This window comes from Perognathus longimembris, chromosome 9, assembly GCF_023159225.1.
Source record: "Perognathus longimembris pacificus isolate PPM17 chromosome 9, ASM2315922v1, whole genome shotgun sequence".
Classification (NCBI taxonomy): domain Eukaryota; kingdom Metazoa; phylum Chordata; class Mammalia; order Rodentia; family Heteromyidae; genus Perognathus; species Perognathus longimembris.
In genome coordinates, this window is record NC_063169.1 from 57,988,970 (window position 1) to 58,007,706 (window position 18,737).

The 18,737-nt window shown below is 44.3% G+C and overlaps 1 protein-coding gene across 4 annotated transcripts in view; it reads right to left on the reverse strand.

Annotated features, from left to right (window-relative positions):
* Positions 1-16,722, reverse strand: part of Hivep2 (HIVEP zinc finger 2) — a 186,284-nt gene extending 169,562 nt beyond the window's left edge. Inside the window, exon 1 of one of the 4 annotated variants that reach the window (XM_048354205.1) lies at positions 16,304-16,722. The gene's annotated coding sequence lies outside the window, so the exon portion shown is untranslated. Of the gene's footprint in view, positions 1-15,009; positions 15,208-15,345; positions 15,448-16,303 lie in introns of those variants that run through there. The other 3 variants (XM_048354206.1, XM_048354208.1, XM_048354207.1) reach the window with 3 other exon arrangements.
* Positions 16,723-18,737: the final 2,015 nt, after the last annotated feature.

The window sequence follows — 18,737 nt, forward strand, 5'->3', positions numbered from 1 at the left end:
TGTGCCAACATCTTCAGTATTTCAACTGAGCAATGTTTCACAACTGGACAAGATTTAAAATATTTAGGACATAACATAATGTAGAGAACAGATCTCTGCATGATCATTGTGTTTCACCACAGGGTCTTATAACGAAGGTACCACTTTGATACAGGATCTTGGTATCAAAGGCTATGTATATAGGTAAATTCTCTACAGTTTCTGAACCTAAGATTGCCCAAGAATGAACTGTTAAATATATACATATGGTATTTATAAATAAATGTAATGGTAGATAAATACAGTCATAATATTTAATGTACTTGTGTGAAAGTGAAACCAAGTAAATTGAGAGGATGGGTAGCGTTGGGAGAGATGGGGTAGAATGGTAAAAGATTGACTGTACCCACAAACTAAATCCCTTTGTACAGCTAATTAAAGATTAAAAATAAAGAAAAATAGGTTAGTTTAGGCTTAGCGCTGACATTATCATGATCCAAAGACAATTAGTATTTAATCTGTTGCCTTATTTCCTCAACATCTTAGTAAGATAATTAAATACTTATCACATAGTACCACTAAGTTTACCATTTACTCCACATATACAGCTATTCTCATTTTTTCTTACAAAAAAGTAAAATTAGAGAATTGAAATCTCCACTCACTCCAAGACTATTAAGAGTCGTGAAGATCTAAGCAGTGCTCCTTTCAGAGATTCCCAAGTTCCTGCCATTCCCAAACTCCTAACTTCAAACTAAATCTATAAAACTCATGACTAACAAGCAGTACCTAAGAAATACTCCATCCAACTGCTTCATTCCCTTAGCTGAATATACCGAACTTATATAACCTACAAAAACTTCCCAAATAGTATCAAAGGATTGTTCATTATCAAAGGCATTCCAATGTGTCCCAGGAAATATTGGGGTGATTTGTCTGTCTCCTGAGTGATCCTACACCATTCTTTTATCCATTAAAACTATGCAGTGATTTCTGTATCTATTAGAGTATAGTTTCACTTACTCTGTCAAATCATCTGCCAATGGTATATAATTAGCATGCCACAAACTACAAGTGACTGTCCAAATAGTGTTTAAGCTCAATGAAGATTTTACTCATGGTTCATGCTCTTTGGCTTACTGTTGATGATAGAACTTGGATAGAACCAGAGGGATGGCTAAAAATGATCATAGTTTATAATCCTAAATTATAGGCTATATGAAATCAACCACCATACGTTTTGTATATACTGAAGATACAAAGATGACTATGACAGTAATAAAATAAACAACTTGTAAGTAAACATATCATTGAAAATATAGGAACTGGAGGTAAGGTACCAGTTGTCAGAAACAAAGTCATGCAAGAGCCCAAAGCCTTGAGTTCAAACCCTACTACCAGCACACTCATACACAAAAAAAAGCACAGACCTGAATATTAAACTGTGAGTGCTTCAGGTTCACAGTACAATTTCAAATGTAACTCTTGTTATAGCATGAAAGAAAAAAATGATGAGGGTAAAAGGCTATTCTACAAAATAACATTCTAACTTTCTCTTTAGGAAAAAAAACAACAACATTAAGCACTCCAATTTTGTAGCCCAAATACAGCACGAGTGGACAATTCACACCAAAATAGGCATACTATCATTTCATTCAATGAAAAAGATTAGGACCTAAAGTTTCACAAGTTAATCCTCTGAATCTCATCATTTAATTCAAGACTGGAATTCATTCTGTGGTGTATTTAGAAAAAAAGAGTAAGAGGAAATTGTTAGTATAACATTTGTATGTCCTTGTTTCTGAGACAACGCGCCCCCCCCCCAACCCACCTCAAGAGTCTCTACAGTCTCGAAAAATCTGATGATTAGACCATAATAGAGGCTGGCTTGTTTCACAAGTTGGCCTCTCTTCTAAAAATATTCATAAGGGCAGGGCACATTTTTACTCTTCTCTCACAGTACCCAAATTGAGTAATCTTTTTCTCAAATGAGCATACATTTGCTATTTCCAGAAAACTGGCTCCCAAGAAATGCAAAGGCAGGATCACCAAGACTCTTTTCTGAAGTTCTCACTGTATTTCCATATTGTATAACTGCATCGTTCTTTAAGAGCCAATTACTATCCCAAATCACAGCTAAAACTCAGAGAAAGATTCCATGAATGAACAGACATGTATGCAATGAAGAGGTGTGTTTCACACAAACATACACTCACACACACACAGGAGCCTACATGAATAAATAGACCTACCAATGTGCTTCACAATCTTTAATTCCAATATGACCATTTTCCTACTTCTGAGCCCAATAGCTTTAGCTACTTGCCTAAGTGCTATGAAACTACAACTTCCTTTAAGCAGACTTCAGCTTAAATTACTAGTGCCTTGGTTCCCTCAGGGCTAGATAACTAAGCCAAGTATAGCCTCTGTAACTAAGAGAATCCTGAGACTTATAGGTAGCTTTACCATTGCTCTTCTTTCCTCTAGATCATAACAAGATCCTTCAAGCTTTTAAGTCCTAAGCAAAAGTCAACATATTCTTCAGATGGTAAATACATCCACACAGTATTCCAATGTTTAAAAGCCTATCTCCTTTTTCAGCCTTAATCTATATTTAATACTTCAGAATAGGTCCTCAATAAAACTTAAGTGGTAGTAATTGTTCAGTTGGCCTATAATCACAGGTTATTAGAAACACCAGAGTTCTCATATGCACTAAAGCAAAAGTAAAAAATTAGCAAATTGAAGAAAATATTTTATGATGACACAGTAATTTTATTCTCTTAGTCCCTTGAAAAGTTGACTTCTCCAAAGATTAAATGTATAATTAAAGCTAAAAGCATTCAGGATAATTTCCCTAATGATTGAAAGAATTCTAAAAACAATTCAGAAAACAATAACTTTTAAGTAACTTTTAGTAAAACAGTCTTTAGGTATCTTCTTTGTTGTTGTTGCCAGACCTGGAGCTTGGACTCAAGGCCTGAGCACTGTCCTTGGTTTCTTTTTGCTCAAGGCTAGCACTCTACCTCTTGAGCCACACAGCACCACTTCCAGCTTTTTCTGTTTATGTAGTACTGAGGAATCAAAACCCAGGGCTTCATGCATGGTAGGCAAGCACTCTACCACTAAACCACATTTCCAGCCCATTAGGTGACTTCTTTACTGTTCAGATTCAACAACAAAGTATATAATAATAAAATGACAACTTGGAGTCTGATATATGTCACATGTTTCTCGTCAATGCAATTAAATTTTCCGCATAAAAATTTCCACATACATACTTGTCATCTCTTTGTTCATTTAACTGTGTTTGAAAAGCTAGGAAGTTTCCAAATTCAGGGATCCAACTTTCAATGTGGGCTGGTACATCTGTCTTTATCATTTCAGGTACAAACTCCTTGAGCTAGAATGCCAAGTGTACTGCAGTCTTTCTAATTTTTTTGGCCATCATTTACTTAATATGCATTTCATGCTGCAACTCAAATCAGACACTTCTCTAAGAACACTCTTAACAATTTCCTGTGTTTATTCGTTTTGTCTGTCAAAATCAAGGCCTCATAAAGCAACCCCTTCTGCCAAGAAACCTCTCCTGAGTCCTCAAACAGGGCTGATTTTGCATCTTTGTAACACTTTGCATATACTTCTCATGTGGTGCTTGCCCTGTCTCTTTTATAAATAGCTTCCATTCCATACTTCTTTTCTTCAATATGGTATAGTATAAAAGTTTAATGAGGTTTATGAAATATGCTTTTTTATATTTTACATGCCATTTATATTTTTATTGTAGCTTATATCCCATATGTCTTACACATACCAGAATCTCGATAATTGTATTTGTTGAAGTTATACTTGTTGGGATTGAACAGTTATTCTAACTTAGTTCTAATATAACATCAGTATCTCAGAAGAATGGCTGGACCATTTCTATCATTGTTTTTCTGAAAAGTAAACACAGATAAGAAACTTATTTTTGAGGACTTATAAGAAACAATAGCCTAGAGTAAATTTCAGCTCTGAATTACCTGATCCATGAATAATATTTTTTTTAATTAATATGACCTGAAAGACATGGGAATGGTTATCCTGAGGGGGAAAAAAAGTAGGGAAGATGGTGAAGATGATTGTTATCTTTAAATAATTGCAGGACTGCCTTGCAAGATGAAGAGTAAACTTGTTCTGGATAGTTGCTGAAGGCTAAACTTTTTTTCACCAATCCTGGGGCTTGGACTCAGGACCTGAGTACTGTCGTCCCTGGCTTCTTTTTGTTCAAAGCTAGCGCTCTACCTCTTGAGCCACTGTGCTACTTCTGGCTTTTTCTGCTTACGTGGTGCTGAGGAATCGAACCCAAGGCTTTGTGCATGGTAGGCAAGCAAGCACTATACCACTAAGCCACATTCCCAGCCCCAGGGCTAAACTTCTGATAAGCAGAAATATCCAAGAGCAGAATAGGCTTTCCTAAGAAAGAAAATGGTGCTTAAGAAAGGACTAAACACAGGCAGTCTGGGGTGACTGGTCCTGGGTGATTTCTCCCAGTTGGGGATTAAATGGTATCTCCAATGGTCCTTATATAATCCTGGAATTATATATAAATAAGTTATATATATATATTAAAAAGTGTTCTGTCATCAGCTGACAAACCAAAGTCTAGAATATTAATCAGCATTATTTCAATTAGACAGCTTAAAAGATGGTCTAAGTCACCATGGCCAAACTACAAAATGCACCAACAGTGAAAAGGAGAACTTCTCCGGTGGTGTTCATTGGCCCCATATAATTCCACCTGTTTTGACCCATCAGGAAAAAGCACCAGGAAAGGCCCAGAAGACCATATACATATTGCAAGGATCTTCAGAATCCCTCTCTTTATACTTTTAGAAATATTGACACATCAAGTACAAGTAACAGTTGCCTCATTTACACAACTGTATGGTATACTGTCAAATTTTCACAGTAAGTTTAAATGAAAACCAGTTGGCTCCAAAGAAATCACCAATGATACCTACACCAGGAGGCACTGTTTGCTTTTATAGCTACAGGAAGAGATAATGCCATACTCTGAAACCCTCCATAATCACAGCAGGCTTCAAAGTATGGCAGATATTATTATTATTATTTTCAAAGTGTCTTCTTAATTTGCTTTACTTTGCTCACCCTCCTATGTCACCCCTAAAAAATTGTAAGAAAAGACAAATGATGTGAACTATTTCTTCGTGATATAAACTCATGGAATTACATGCAAACATATATATATTTCCAGAGTAGTTACTATCCATCATGACCACTTTCAAACATCATTAAATTTAACACTAGCAATTCTCACCTAAAACAGCCCCAAAATCAGCTGGTGAGCAAACAAATTTGGAGTCCATCCATTAGAAAAACCTAATCTCTATGCTTAGCATCCAATTACTTACTATACTCATCCAGTCAGATGATTTATTTTAAAAGGTCATTTAGAATATTCTCAGCTACTTGGCCCATTTGAAAGGCAACACTTGATTAAATCTGAGTACTCTCAGTTCATCATGACTATTTTAAAGCCATTTCAATAAATGAACAGACTATTCAAAACATACACCTTTGGATTCCTTCTCTATTTTGGGAGGATTCTGTTTGCTTAAGTACGGGTATAGCGATCTCAATATTTTATTACACAGGTGCATTAATGACCTGCACAAATCTAAATTCATGAGGGGTTATTAAAACAAGCTGTGGGTCCACTGACTGTTATTTTTCTCAAAACAAGTACATATGCCTATAATAAACTGCATCAATAATAATGTTCTCAAGAATATTGCCTTTAACCCTTGTCACAAATGTATTGCTGTGTGTCATATTTTTCTTCCAACAACTAAATTATTCTCGAAACTTGGTGTTGCTTCATGCACCAAAAATAGCCGCTCCAATTCTCCTGTGTTAGCCGGCACTGTTCCCAGGAGGCACAGCAGTGCTGTGAACAGTGCTTCACTCTTACACATAAAGAAACAATGACATAGAACAGAGGTACAGTCACTTGGCCTGAATCATGATGAAAATCAAGAACAAGGCATGCAATGAACTAGTTGGGTCAAGGTTTAAGTGATCCATGCTGGCCTCTGCTGCCTTAGTGTGTGTTTTAATAAGCCCATCCACACAAGAATAGAACAGATATTGGAAATCCTCATTTTATTCAAAAAGTCCATTATTTCTCCCAACATAAACTGACATAATGTCTACTAAAAAGAAAATAAACGGAATGCCTATGATCTTGGATTTTTCTCTTGCTTACAGGAACTGAGATTATTCTAAATGTAAGCATCAGGAGAAGAAAGAAAAACCCAAGTTGATACTTACCCCATGGATAACTGTAAGCTGAATCCCCATGACCTATCCACAGTGTTGGGTCAGCCACTGAGACTGTCCCATGGGACATTGCAAAGTGGCAGAGAGACGATTTCACCACAAGCTTCGTACGAAAGGACATTGTCACCTACACAGCCTTCCCTCCTCCATTTCTCTTGGCCTCCATTGAGCAAGGCTAAGTTGAGGAAAGGAACATATTCCCTCAGCTGTCCTGAACTCATCCAAGTAGACCACCAAGAAATGACTCTTCCTCATACAAAGTCCTTCTCAGAGTATACTGAACAAAAGTAACCAAAGTAAACGTTCTATGAGGAAGAGCCTCAGTTCAACTATAAACTTGTCTAAGGCCCCATGATGGTTCTATCTGCTCATCTGCTTTGAAAACAGAAGTTTAGAGCCTAGAAATCAGCTGACTGTAGCTGGAAGAGGTCGATGTGTCTCCTGGGTATACAGTCAAGAAGGCTGTTTTCTAGGCTTCTTACCAAAATGAAAAATGGTAAGAAGTACTTACAGGTGAGCAGACTGATTCTGGCCACTGGAACCAAGACTACTCAGGATTCAAACCATGGTGGTGGATTTCCTCCTTCATTTGGCTCTAAGGACCCTGCCCCCATCTTAACTATGTGACAAAAGTCTTTCCTTATCATTTTCCCTATAAGTTTCTTCAAGATCATGACTTTAAACATTTAACAAATATTTATTGTGTGTCCACATTTGCCAAGTACTGGGTTTGAGCACACTTCAGTGAATGTACTCATTTACTTGAATTTTATTATGAAACAATTTTAAATCATTTAATGATTAAAATGTAAGTTCCAAAAATAATGTGTGGGGCTGGGAATATGGCCTGGTGGTAAAGTACTTGCCTCGTATACATGAAACCCTGGGTTCGATTCCTCAGCACCACATATATAGAAAAAGCCAGAAGTGGTGCTGTGGCTCAAGTGGTAGAGTTCTAGCCTTGAGCAAAAAGAAGTCAGGGACAGTGCTCAGGCCCTGAGTTCAAGCCCCAGGACTGGCAAAAAAAAAATAATAATAATGTGTGGTAACCGAAATAACCGAAGCCTATGAATGCATTTTGTAACAGAACAGTCATATGCAATCTTCTTTTCTTCTTGTCCTTCCCCATGCCAGGACCTGATTCTACAAGGAGCTGATGCTACAGGTGTGAAGGACTACAATACGGATCCATAAATGAAATTTTTAGTGCTATGCTATTGTTATATAAAAACATTACCTTTTCAACACACACACACACACACACACACACACACACAGGAATCAGATAATTTAGTTCTTTCCTCACTGGTGTAGCATACTGGCTGAGCTAACTGAGAAATACCTGAGATTTTAATTGGTATTTCCAGTTGCTAGCTGTTGAAAGCCATGTGTGTTGTGACATTGTTATTTAAACCATTTCAGTCAAGAGTTTAATGGACCATTTGAGAATGTTTAATATTTTACTGTCACAACCATTTGAGTTCTTTTGTGTTTCTCTCTCAGTTTAATCTCTTCATCTCTCAATCACAGCTTCCAGGTGTTAGAAGCATACTATGTGTTCACTGAGAGGGATACACGAAGTCGCATAAAAATGTCACAGTGACCATCACTTATGTGGAAAAGCTCAGAGAGTTTGAGTGACTTTTCCATATTCTCCACACCAGCTATCAGCAGGGCTGGAACTCAGCATTTTGACTTTAGTCCCAAGGATACCTGCTTAATCCACTGGTGTACACCCACCTACACAGGACCTCACCAGCAGACACCTGGTAGTGTATGTACTAAGTGACTAAAATAGTGGCCTTTCTGTTTTAATTTCTGAAATAACTCACATTTCAACCATTGCCTGTGCTACAAGGATAGCTTTCAGAGCCATCCTTGAGTTGAAACTTGATTCCAAAACTGACTTACCAGAGTGTCCTCACAAAAACCAGGGAAATTTCTGAAATGTCAGTTTCCTTACCTGTTATCATGAAGATGAGAATGCCAAATCTTCTCAAGGTGATTGTGGGAGCTAAAAGAACTAACGGGTGGGGGAGTGTCTGCATGGAGCCTGGCGCAGGGCACGTACTCTTTAAACCTCAATCCATTCCTTTCCAACAGATTTGCTAAATTGGCACTCTGTTAGTTTTTTTTAAGTGTTTAGTTCATCCTGGTAATACTATAATTACAGAATAAAAATGACAGTGCATTCTCTAGAACTACGAAGTAGAGTTTTTAAACTGATATAAAATGAGTTGGGAGAGGCTCTAGCAGCCATCTGTTCCAATCTCTTCCACTTCCAAAATGGTCCAGAGAACGTCCATGACTTGCTTCCAAGTTTGCACAGCAAGTTCATTGCCAAGACAAGACTAGACCTTACATCCTTCCTACCCCCACCCTCATTGTACCATTGGCTTTTGCCTCACATTACCCAGGCATGGCAACACATGTAATTTTGAGACAATTAAACAGTATAAAATAACCTCAACTTAATTGCATCCAATTAACAAGCCAAATTAGCGTTTCATATGTACACTATTAAACTAGTTGTCTGGCTTCCAAAAGAAATAAAGTACTGTTTCAAATGAATCTAGCATTTTAGTGAACAAAGCTACTTACAATTTAAATTACCTTTCCTATAATCTTCTTTATATGGAATTAGACATAATCTCCATCTTAAAAGAAATAGTTTCTGCAACCAATCTAGATGGGAAATCATGCTGTATTTCTAACTATCAAAATTTTCTACCAGCCCGTAGTCCTAGCTACTCAGGAGGCTGAGATCTGAGGATCGTGATTCAAAGCCAGTCCAGGCAGGAAAGTCTCTGAGACTCTTATCTCCAATTAACCACCAGAAAACTGGAAATGGCACTGTGGTTCAAAGTGGAAGAATACTAGCCTTGAGTGAAAAAGCTCAGGGATAATGCCCAGGCCCTGAGTTCAAGCCTTACAACTGACAAAAAAAAAATTCTAACAGAAGACATGATTTTCTTTTTTTTTTTTTTAACTAAATTGTGTGTGAGGGTATGCGCGCACGCACATGCACTAGTACTGTGACTTGAACTCAGGGGCTGGCACTGTTGCTTAGCTTTTCCACCCAAGGCTGGCACTCTACCACTTGAGCTCTAATTCCACTTCGAGCATTTTGCTGATTAAAGATGACAGCCCCACAGATTTTCGTGTGCAGGCTGGATCTGAACCTGGGTCTTCAGATCTAAGCCTCCTGGGCAGCTAGGATTACAGACATGAGCCACCGACACTTATTAGGCCATGGAATTTCTAACGTTTGTATGTTTGTTTGAGGGCATGCATACCCCCCCCCCACCACCACATGAATGCTTACAGATCCCTAAGCAAATACAAATAAGGGCAGGTCTACATTTACTCAAAGCCTAGTTACAAAAGTCTCACCTTCTTGCTGGACTTTGGAAATCCAGTGAATCTGACACATTGCAAGTAAGAGCTTTAACGATCAGCTTTCTTTTAAGAGAAAACGAAACCACCCAATAAATCTTTGCCAAACAAAGCTCTGTATTTCAAACACACTACTGTCCACTGTCTGTCTAGTACTGTCCGATTTAGACACAATTAGGTGTCAATTAATGTTAATGAAGCGTTCAATGTGTCACCTATCCATTTCTTATATACTTGCACCTAAAATACTCTGTACTTTTAAGCACAAACACTTTTATCTCTTGGTATTTGTGAACATATATGAATATTTTATGAAGTAAAATGTTAGCGTTGAAACAACAGTCCTGTGCTTCACATAAAATGCGGCTCAACCATGCAACAGAGTCTTGTTTTTAAAAGATATTTTGGCCACTTCTGTTATTTATTGTATCTAAGATGTATTTAAGATAGCCATTAATAAGCTGAAAGTATTCACTTTGTCATGCATAGATTCAACCTCCATTATTTATCTTTTGGATGTTGTGGGAATTTGCCTCCCTTATGTCCTTACAGCCTTTCTGAAGCACACACTTCATGATATTCCTCTGCCCAAAATCCATAAGCAAACTCCAGCTTCCACAGCCGGCCGGGTTCTGGGGTCCCACAGGATCTGGAACCCTGTGCTCTTACAGGCTCCTCCAAATCCTCCCCTACACCCTCGCCACTCCAGGTCACTCCTCCCATAATGCAATTTTACTCAAATTTTCCAGGAGTCAGAACTGATTGATACAGATGCACTGAAAATGGACATGTGTTATACAGAAATTGCCTTCAAATTCTAGGTTCTGTCCCTCCAAATCCATTCCCCATTCATCAGCCTATAATATCCACAACAGTACAGTAATCACATGCCCTGGTTTATCAAGAGCAAGCCTCATTTTGCCTGGTTAATCATCCTTGTGGTCAATCAACCCCTGGAGTCCTGCTTATATAGTCTGGCCTTATGTTGTACCTGTCTTTTGTTATCTGCCCTCAAGCCCCATCAGCTTGCTTCCAACTCCTGGAAACACTGTACATTCCTCAACCTCAGGTATTTAGTCCCTCTTTCTATCATACTCTCACTCTCACTCTCACTCTCCCCTCCTACGTTTCTCTACTTGACTCTGCTCACAAACAGAGATGACATGCACTCCTTTATGTGTCTTCCATAGCACTTAAAACAAATGTGGCGTTACACATAATGGTTCACAGTGTGATTAATATCTGTCCAACTAAGTAGATGATAAGCTTCTATTCTTGTCTGAGTCATCATGATACCCCCTTCGTGGCTAGCATAAGGCCTAGCCCATAGAAAATACTTGTTGAATGACTCAATGAATGAATTCTATTGATCCACAATGATAGGACATTGGTCACAGTACACAGGAGTAAGAATAAGTGAGTGTCAGGTCAAAAATGTAGACCCTGAATAATTCCTACCCTATTTTCAATCACATTGTGGCCTCGATTTAGGTGAAACTCAACCTGCCTTGTTCCCAGAATCACCATGGCACACATATAGGGATACCGTTTTCATCTCTTCTCTCCAAAGTACTTTCTTCACACAGGCCAAAATAATTGAATCCAGAGTTTCTAGCTGATAGGAAACCTAATGTCACAGACACTTATACAATAGAGCCTGTGTCAGAGAAAACACTTCAAATGGTGTATTCACAGGAGTACATGTTAAGATTGCCATGTCTTTGACCCAGAACAATAGTGGCCCAAATATTAGGCAGCACTGCCTCAATTCCAATGCAATTGTAAAGCCAGCATAATCTACGTTAACCTAGTACTGGTATTCACAGTCCATCTCAGAGACTGCACAGGACCAGAAAGATGTATTGTTCTTTTCTACATGAAGAGTTTATGAAGTCATGTCACAAGAGTAAAGCACTTAAATACATTTTCAAGTTACTTAATAACATCTCATAGCTGCTGCAAATATTAATTTACAGCCTCTTTTGCAAGCTTTGCCACAAACAGCACACAGGAAGCAACATTTTAATTCTAATCAATCAATTATAATCAACATGTTAATTGTAATCAGAAACAAACACAAAATAGTATTAGTTCTCATACAATTTCTTTCAAATAAGCAGTCTTATTTTTTTGGAGAACTTAGTTCTCCAAGTTTCCTGTAGTCATCAGCGTTCATCCACAACGTTACATGAAGCCCTCCTTTATATATGCATTTAAGCTTCCTTTGATATTCACTGACAAGAGTACATATGTAGTCAGTGTGAAGTTCCTTAGGAAACCTCAAGTCCACTAAAATGATATAACAAACCTCCTCTACTCCTTTTTATACCATCACTCTGAAAGTTGCAACATTTATATCACCAAGTTTTAGCCAAAGCTAAAACTTCAAGACCATTTCATATCTATAACTTCAGGAATGGGAAGCAAACCACTGAAGCTTTCAGATGGAGATTTGTAAACTGGAACCATTTCTCCACCTACAGGAGTAATATACAGATCAACAGAGTTCTGCTGGCACTGGCCGTATGCTACACTGAAAATTACTGTGAGTTTTTAGCACAGAGATTTGTTGCCTATGATCCACGGCCTATGTCCAGCTGATCACAGCCATTTTTTTCCTTATTATATAGTTGTCACATCAGGGTATTCAATTTTCACATCCTAATGGATTACATTGTCACACTGCCAAACAGGATCCTCTACATGCCTTTAAAATTTGTTGAAATGTTCAAAAGAACGTTGGTCATTAGCTAATGACTGGTTCTAATTCAAAACTCTAGCAGGAATGCAAACAGTGGATTTGCTGTCCAGAATTCCAAGACTGAATTTTTAAATAAGGTTCTTCATTTTAAGTTGAATAAGCATAAAATATTCAGCCTGGGCTTTTGAATAGTGTCAAAGTGCCAAAAGTTCAAGCAGACACACGCACCATTATTCTCCACGGAACGCCTGCATATATGTTGTCTTCTGTTTTGTTTTCATAGTAACAAGAGCATTTGTAAACACAGCTCATGTAAAAGGATGGAAAGGCTCTGCATGTTAATTTCTCACTGTGGTCAAATGGCATCATTTCTGTGTGTCACATTTTACACAGGGCAACTTTTTCATCCCATGCTTCATGAAAGTATAGAAATGTTTTGTTGATTTTAATAGTATCTTACCCAACATCTCTACAAGGATCTAATTAGTTAAAAATATCTACTAAATTTTAAATTTGCAATATCATTAATATACTACCATTCCCTAAATTGTCCCCAAATCAATCTTAAATCAATTAAATCTTGAACACCTTTACATCAATATAATCATTCTTTAATAAAATCAACCACGCAAAATATAATCACAGCAACATAAATATAGCTTCCGTAAGTGAATTTGTTTTAGACTGACCCATTCTCAAAGCAAGAAACTATTTGTTTCCCAAAGATTCACCAATATAGGATTTTTCTGCCTGAATATGAGAAATATAATGCTTAGTTCAAACCTAGTGGCCAAAAGGATTATGACACTTGAAGTACTTTTGTCATTACATGGCCTGGATATTACCCTTTTCACTCCAAATAAAAACACACAGTTGTAATCTACTACCATGACTTCCTAGGGCTCCAATAGAATTCTCTCTTTGCAATGAAAACGATATCCACTTTACTCAAAAGGAGAATGTAAAATGGCCTATGTGCTAAAAATCAGACTCAAGCTCCTCATTATGCAATGTACTCGGTTAAATTTTTGCTATGGAACTCCTGTATGGTTTAAGAGTATCATTTTCATATTCTAAATACATATAAACATAAACAATATGTGCAGATATATAAAATCCCACCTGGTCAAGGATAGATAACAGCAAAATTTACTATGTCACTAGAAAAATATTTCCAATAAAGTTAAACGGCGTTTTTGTAGGAGGACTGATCATTGCAAATTAAATGAAAATGAATCTTATTAATATTTCAAGCAATTTCTGGGCTTGATTATTCACTGCAAAAAGAAACAACCATACTGAAAAGAAAAATCAATAGCCCTTGACCAGGGCTTATGGATGTGCTAGAAAAACACAGTCCTCCTGTGAATTACTGAAGTCTGGCCTTGGGGGTGGGAGCGGGTACACATGTTTTTTCTGAAGATAAACCGAGTTCTTTTTTAAATGGCAGAAACGGAAGGCGAAAAAAAAAATCAGTTCAAAATTTCCATTATAATGAAAGTACCGGAAACAAGCCTTTCTATGCTCATTTTAGACCTAAATAACTGTGCAGAGGTGGGGGGGGGGGAGAAAGGGTTCTGCAATGTCAGTTGCACACACAGCTTCCTGTGTGAATCTGAAGCTATTACAGGTGTCCAGTGAAACCTATCATCAGGAGATTCCTCCAGGCTCCTCCAAGCCGCCTCCGCTACCCCCTCCATCCCTCTCTCTCCCTCCCTGATGAGGTTCAAGCACCCACTTTCCCTCGGTGAAGCACGTTAAAAAAAAATAAAAATAAAAGGAGCTTTTCCGTTAGGGAGGACTGGATCCTGCAGTCCTTTTCAGTTAGACTCTTCCAAGTCAGACAAGAGTGAGGAGCCACCAAAACAAAAAAAAAAAAAAAAAAAGGAACCCCCTCCTTGCCCTCTGCTTTTTCCCCCACTCGAGCCACGTCCCTAAAGGACAACACCTAGAGACACTTTCCAAGTCCCTGCCCCCCACCCCTACGCCGCGCGCACCCCCTGTCAGCCGGGGGCGGGGGTCGCGTTTCCTCCCGTCCTCTGCTGCACTGGATGTGTTATGTAAGAGAGACAGGACGCAGGAGGCACATGCGTATAAAGCCAGCGCACGGATCTGTGCTAACAGCTGGGGTGACAGAGCTGAGCCGAAGTGCCCCCCACACCAAATACGACAGACACCCCACACGCACCTCACCCCCGCACACACGCACATTCACACGCGCGCACGCACACACACCATACACACACACAGCAGTGTTTTCCCGTCTCAGCCCCACCAGTACCAGACGCACAGAAGGGCCAGGCGAGGGGTGGGGGTGAAGGGAGGTGAGAGGGGAGACGCAGCGGCTGCACATCTGCCCGGATAGCGGCCGGGCAGGGCGGCCGCGGCAGAGCGAGCCCCTCGTTAACCCCCTTCCTGTGGCTGCACCACGTCATGGAACATTCCCGGAACGGGCCAACGTTCCACCCACTTCAGGGAACAGACATAAAGGCGCAGACCCAGCTCCCCATAGGGCACAGCCCCGACACACATGTCCCCTTCCCGATCCCCGGCCAGACGCACAGACAAACACGCATGCAAGCCGCCCCCACCCGTCTCCACGAGCCCGGGTCCGGCCGGCGGCCACCGGAGCCGCGTTGCGGCCGGTGCACCCGCAAGGCGAGGGCGCCTCCGCCTGAACCTTCCATGGAGACAGTCCCCTCCTCCTGCGTTTGCTTCTTCCTTCCTTCCTTCCTTCCTTCCTAGCTCACGAGGAGAAAGCAGTCATCCAAATGCCCACAGCCGAGCGCCTCGCCTGCGCTAGGTCGGCCGCAGGCCGGCGGCCCGGCCCTCGCGCCGCCCGCCCGCCCCGCGCCGCCCCGCGTCGCCCCGCGCCGCCCGCGCCGCCCCCGGCCCGCGCCGCACGCCGCGGCCCCCTCCCCCGCTACCTGACAGCGGGCCGCCCGCGGCCGCGGCAGCCGCAGCGGTGGCCGGGCGGTGCGCGCCGGTGCACGTCGCTCATTAGTAACCAGGCACATTCCTGCCTCCGGCGCTCCCGCGCGGCGCCCTCCCCCCCAGGACATTACGCAAAGCAGCCTCCCCTCATCTGCATAGATCCCCGGCCAGGGTATTCCCCGCACCTCCCCGCGCGCCGCCCGACCCCCGCCCCGCGCGGGGTCTCCCTCATCCCCGCCTCCTTCGACCCTCACCCTCGGGAACCCCGGACCCACCGGGCCGGGGAAGCGCGCCGCCGCCGATGGGGACCACGGAGTTGCGCGACGGCGATGTGTGGATAAAGTGAAACAAGCGCCCCGCGCTGAAGGAGGCAGGAAAAACTCGGCACCGAGGCCACTTACCGGGCCGAGCAGGGACCCAGATTCCCGCCGCGCCGCGCCGCTCCGCCAGGGCCGGTCCGCCCTCCACGCACCCCGAGGCTCTGCACCCCGCACCCTGGAGTTGAGGCGTGGTGGCAGATGGGGTGCGATCCCAGAGACCCTCCAAGTTGTTCGGGGGCTCCGGGGAGATGTGTCAACGTCCAAAGCACAACTTGGCAAATACTTGTGCCACCGTCGCTGGAGATGGGTTATTTTTTTTTTCCTTTCTGATTTTGGGGTGTCGTGGGGTTTTTTAAATTTTCTTTTATTTTGTTGCTTCTTTTTTTTTTAATTGGCGGAGACCCCCTTCTTCGCCGCCGCGGAGAGACTGCGCTCGGCGGCGCCCGGCTCTCCGGCTCTCCACCCCCTCACCTCCAGCCCGCCTCCCGCCAGCCGGCTGCCCGCCTCCGGGCCGCGAGCCCCTCGGGCGGCTGTCAGTTCCCGGGGGCCGCCGGGTGGTGACAGGGGCGGGAGGAGGGTGCAGATCCGGGGAAGGGGTCGGGGAGTCCTGGCAGCCGCGGCGGCCGCTCACCTGGAAAGTCACCGCCGAGGAGGAGGAAGAGGAGGGCGAGGCGGGGAGGAGAGCCCCCCGGTGCCCGCGCTCCCGCTGCCGCGGCGGCCGCTCCTCGCCGAGGCTGAGCGTGTCTGGTGGGGGGGGTCTGGTAGCATTTCCTTAAGGACAGAGGGAGGGCGGGCGCGGAGGGAGGGAAGAGATCCCGACCGCCAGCCCAGGCTCCTCTGGCCTTTTATTTATATATTTATTTTTTTCGGACACGGTACGGACCCGGGGCCAGGGGGCCACCACCGGGCCGGGGCCGGAGCCGCGGGGCCCGGGCCGCAGCTGTCTGCGTGCGGGAGCCGCAGCGGCCGCCTCCCCTCCCGGCTGTGGACGCACCGGGTTATTCCTGGCAGCGCCTCCCCGAACAGAAGTTACTAGGAGGAGTGCACGGCGAGGGCGGGCGGGGAGAGGTTGGGGGGGGGACGGAGTGTGGGGGGGAGGCGGGCAGGGGGAGGGAAAGGAGGAAGAGGGAGAGACTCAGCCAGCGACGTCATCGGATCCCCCAGCGCGTCCGGAGGAGGGAGGCCGAACCAGAAAAACCAGTCTGGAGTCGGCCAGCCGGGAGGGGTGTGCGGCGCAACCGGACGACCCGGAGAGCCGGGCCCGGCGGGGTCGCGGCCCCTCGAGGCGGGGAGACCACCACCGCGCTCCCGGGGGACGGGGAGGGGCGGGGGCTGGGAACTCCCCGGAGACCCGGGCTCCGCGGATCCGGCAGAAACCCCGGGGCGTCTGGAGGAGCCTGAGAATTTCCCTGAAGGATGTGGGAACCTCGTCCCTAGCTCCTCCCATCCACCCCACTTCCCAGGTCACGGGCCCCAGCCTTCCAGACAAACGGAAGAGTAGTCGCATGGCCCATGGGGCTTTCTTCTTCTTTTTTTTTTTTTTAATTTTCCTTTTGGTCTCGGTAACCCTGGACCCTTTGCTTCGCCCTTCCCCGCCCGCCCCACCTCCACTCACGATGTGGTTCTCCGTCCATAATAATAACAAAATCACACTGGACGCTTCTGGCTCTTTGTTTGGGGCGCTTTGCAAAGTGTTTTCCTAGCGGGTTTTTTTTTTTCTTTCCGTGTCCCCGCTCGGGGGAGCCCCCCCCCACCTCGGGGCACCCAACTCCCGGGACGCGCCCGGCCCCCACTCGTGGCGTTCACGTAGGCTGAGGACGGCGTCGCGCGGTGCCGTGGCCTGTCCCTCCCCGGGGGCGAGCTGCCCCCGCCGGCTGCGCGCCCCTCCGTCCTCGGAAGGGATCCGAGTGAAATCACTGCCAGCCCGCGGAGAAGCGGGGCACGGGGGACGCGAGGGAATCCCAAGCGAGTGAGGCCCGGCGACACCCGGGGGACACCGGGGCTCCCTGGGGCCGTTCCCCTGTAAGCGTGGACTCGCGTGCACCCTCGGGGGTGGTTCCCAGGAGGCCGCAGTGCCCGAGCGCGGGGAGTGGCTGCAAGGCCCACGCGGGACGCGGCGGCGCGCCTCCTCCGGGTGACCTCGCTGGGTGGGGGGGCGGGGGGTGGAGGGGGAGGACCCCCTTGCAACCGCCCATCCGGGGCGCCCAAGCCGCCGCCGCGCCCCAGCGAACTTGGCCTCCCGGGGCCTCCACCCCACCCCACCCCGCTCCCCGCCGGGCCCGGGGAGGAGTAAACAAGAGACGCACCAGCGCTGACCTGGCGCGACCCGGCTCGCTGGCCGGGGTTCCCCCGGAGCAGGTGACTCCGTGGGAGGGGTGGAAACGAGTCTCAGGAATTCCGGGCCGAAGCCATGAGCTGTGCTTCGGCTGCTAGCGCGCATATGTCACCCGTGGCGAGGGAATGGGTGGCGTCTCCGGGTGCCGATTTCGCGGAAAGGTAGCAAAATGTCCAGACTTGGAACTACTCCCCTGCCCAGTCGCTGAGGGCGAAGGCGCTCGCCGGGAGACGCGGCCCCGTTCCGGGCTGCCGGGGCGGAGCGCGCCGCCGCTTTCGTTTTGGGGTTTGTTTTGCTTTTCATCTCGACTGTAATCAGTAGGGTGTTATTTTTTTTGGGGGGGTGGGGTAGGGTGGGGGTGCAACCTATGCAATGATGACTTTTCTCCGATGGGCGATTCTCTGAAATACAACAGCGATCCAATCTATGATTCATAGATTTAGGGGTTTTTTTTTTTTTCCATTGAGAATAATCTGAATGGCTGGGAATAAGTTCTTCTAAATTCTTCTTTAAGGTCACTCTCATTTAAATGTAGGACCTATATCCAAGAAAGCAGTTCCTTCCATTGTACAAGTTATTTTTTTTAAATATTCAGCCTTTAAAAAAATAACTTTGAGTCTTTATAAGGGGAAAAAAAATCCCCCACCGTCGCTACATTTTGAAACATCGTATTTAAAACTGGAAATGTAATTTTCAGAATGATTTTTCATTTTCAAGCCCACCTGCTACA